The following is a 3,579-nucleotide window of genomic DNA, read 5'->3' as shown; positions in this document are numbered from 1 at the left end:
GCGACTCGGTTTTGACGTGTATTTTTCATTCAAATGGTTGTGAAATAAATTATTTAAAATATACAATATCAACCGAAGTTTAATAGTAATTCCGAATTTCCGACGAAATTTCTATCCGCAAAGTCTTGATTTTTTATTTTCATATAATTAATAAGACAGCGGATATATTAATATCTACCGTATCAATAATATCAATTGCTATATACTAACTATTATTAAATTTAAAATATTAAGATTTATGAATAACAAGATTTTGAGTTTATTGATGCATGGTCAGAGGTACACCAATGGTAGGAAAGTGTATGCTTTATGTTGAGTTTTGATTTATAAAAATTGCTATTTATTATTAATTTAATTATTATTGTTTCATAGTTTCTGAATTATGATCAAATGATTGATAGATAAAGAAAAATATCAAGTAGTTTTTTAATTTTTTCAAACCATTCATTGAAATGATAAAAATAGTGATAATCAAAGTGGTAACGAGAGGACAGTAACAAGAGATGAGAAATGCCACACGTAATTACAGTTTTATTTACAATACTTAATTTGTCACTTTTTTTTTAATTTAAATTTTAAATTTCATAATTTTCAACATATTAATATCTAACATGTAAAGAATTAAATTTTTTTAAATATATTTATCATTTTTCATAATCATTTTACACCAACTAAGAGAGGCGTAGTCCGAGAATGGTACCAATAAGACCATTTGATATTTTTATTTATTTTTATTCATTTTTTTTATATTCTTTCACAATTAAAAAAAATCACAATATCATTTAAAACCATTTTTTAATTGTTGAACTCAAGATTTCAAGTTTCATGTGATTATAAATCTACACATGGATTTTGATGATAACAAATGAATTCAAAGAATAAAGAAGTCTCAAGCTCAAGTTGTCTACATAATGGAGTCAAGCACATCAAGGAAACAAGCATGAGCAAGAAGGGAACAAGTTCACATTAAAATTATAGAGTAATGTTGTAAATCTCTTCAAAATTCGAAATTAGGATTAATGCTCAAAATTAATATTTTATCATAAAGCATTAAAATACATTTTCCACATGTGCATGAATATTTTTGAAAATTAAATTTGAAAATTTTGAAAGATGATTGATTGTCATCTTTTGCATGTGCATGCCTTGATTAAAGGGTTGAACTTTGAAAATATTAAAGATGATTGATTGTCATCTTTCACATGTGCATGTTTTATTTGAATATTTTCAAAAGTGATTGATGCTTTTTTAGACTTATACAAAAAGTAAAAGATTAGGTTTGAATTTTTTGAAAATGAAAGTGTGCTCATTTTGTCATATGGCAAAAGTAAAATATTAGGTTTGATTTTTTTGAAAAAGTGAATGATGTTGTCTTTGACAATTGAGAAAGAAGAACCTTTTATTTGAATTCTTTGAAAAATTGAATGATGTTGTCTTTGACAATTGAAAAAGAAGAACCTTTTATTTGAATTTTTTGAAAAAGTGAATGATGTTGTCTTTGACATGTGAATCTTTTTAAATTTGAATATGAAGTCTCATATGCTTATAAATAGATCATTTGAGAGCTTCACATTTACAACACCAAGAGCATACAACATTCATTCAAAGCTTTCATTCTCTCTTCTCTAAACATTGAGCCTTAATCCTTGTTCATTTTGAGAGATATAGCTTGCGCTGTATTGTTCTTATTTCACTCGTTGAGGAGTGTTTTCTGATAACCTACCCACTATCAGCTTTTGTATCAGAAAAAGGGTGTGTATAACCCTTGTGTGTGTAGAAAGTATTCTACACAGGGAATAGTTGAATCACCACGTGTAAGGTGATTGCAAGTGTAGAGGGTGTTCTACACGGATCCTTTGTAGCGGTGTTGTTCAAAGGTGTAATAGGTTTCTATCTCCACCTGAAGGAGGTTGAATAGTGAATTTGGGAATCCTCAAGGGGTAGCTTGAGGCGAGGACGTAGGCAGTGAGGCCGAACCTCGTTAACATACTGAGTTTGCTTCTCTCTTACCCTTATTCCTTATATTTATTGTTATTTCATATTTTGTTTATATTTTATATTATATATTTGATTTATAATTGTTATTTTTTTTAATACAACTCAATTCACCCCCCCTCTTGTGTTGGTCATCTGGGCAACAATTGGTATCAGAGCTAAGAGCTCTATTATAAGATTAACTATTTTTTGAGTTAAGATCTTATGGCTAACATTGCAGCTTCATTTGGTGAAGGTCAATCTAGTAGTCGGCCTCCACTCTTTTGTGGAGATAATTACTCATTCTGGAAAGTTAGAATGAGAATATTTCTTCAAGCTCAAGGTAGAGAAATATGGAAATGTATTGTAAATGGACCTTATATTCCAACAAAAGTGGTTGGTGGAGTAAAGGTCAAAAAGGAAGAAGAAGAGTTTGATCGTGAAGACGATAGACTTTATACTTTAAATTTAACTGCTATGAATTTATTATATAATGCTCTTAATGGAAATGAGTTTAATAGAATAATGAATTGCGCTACGGCAAAGGAAATTTGGGATAATTTGGAAGTAACTTATGAAGGAACTTCGCAAGTCAAGGAATCAAAAATTTATATTCTTACTCATGAATATGAAATGTTTAAGATGAATGATGATGAATCTATTTCTAGTATGCACACTCGTTTTACTAACATCATAAACAGCTTGACAGCTCTTGGCAAAGTTTATTCCAAGGTGGAGATAGTAAGAAAAATTCTCAACTCTTTACCAAAACGTTGGGAATCAAAAGTTACAGCGATTCTTGAAGCTAGAGACCTCAAGAAGCTCGAAGTCAATGAACTCATCGGGTCACTTATCACCCATGAGTACACATTGAAAAGAGGAGAAGAAGAAGGAAAGCCAAAGAAGAGCTTAGCACTTAAAGCTGTTCCTCATGAAAGTGAAAGTGATGAAGATGAGGAAAATGACGATAAAGATGAAGAAGTTGCGATGATAACAAGAAGAATTCAGAGGTTCTTGAAGAAAAATAGAACTCCTCCGAGGAAATCTTTCAAAAAGTTTTCCAAGAAAGATTCAGGTAAAAACGACACTTTAATTTGTTATAAATGCAATAAACCTGGTCATATCAAGCCAGATTGTCCTCTGCTAAAGAAAGATCGAAACAAGGGCAAGAAAGCAATGAAAGCTACATGGGATGATGATTCAAGTAGCTCAGATAGTGAAGCAAGTAATGAAGAATCAGCAAATCTTTGTCTTATGGCTAAAGATGACATTGAGGTAACAAATCTTGATAATATTGAAAATCCTTCATATGAAGAATTGCAAAATGTTTTAGAAGAGATTTATGAGGAATTTGAAAAATTGGGTATAAAGTATACTGCTTTGAAAAAGAAAAATTCTTCTTTAACAAACGAAATTGAAATTTTAAGAAAAGAAAGTATCATTTTGAAAGATGAAAATCTTGAATTGAATAAGAAGAAAACCGATTTAGAAAATATTGTTGAAAACTTTACGAATGGAAAAAGAAATTTTGAAAAACTTCTTGGTAGTCAAAGATGTGTTTTTGACAAGGCAGGTTTGGGATATATGCCAAAACAAAAATACAAA

Source organism: Carya illinoinensis, chromosome 1 (assembly GCF_018687715.1).
Source record: "Carya illinoinensis cultivar Pawnee chromosome 1, C.illinoinensisPawnee_v1, whole genome shotgun sequence".
In the NCBI taxonomy this organism is placed as follows: Eukaryota; Viridiplantae; Streptophyta; class Magnoliopsida; order Fagales; family Juglandaceae; genus Carya; species Carya illinoinensis.
Note: the sequence above shows the minus strand (reverse complement) of the source record.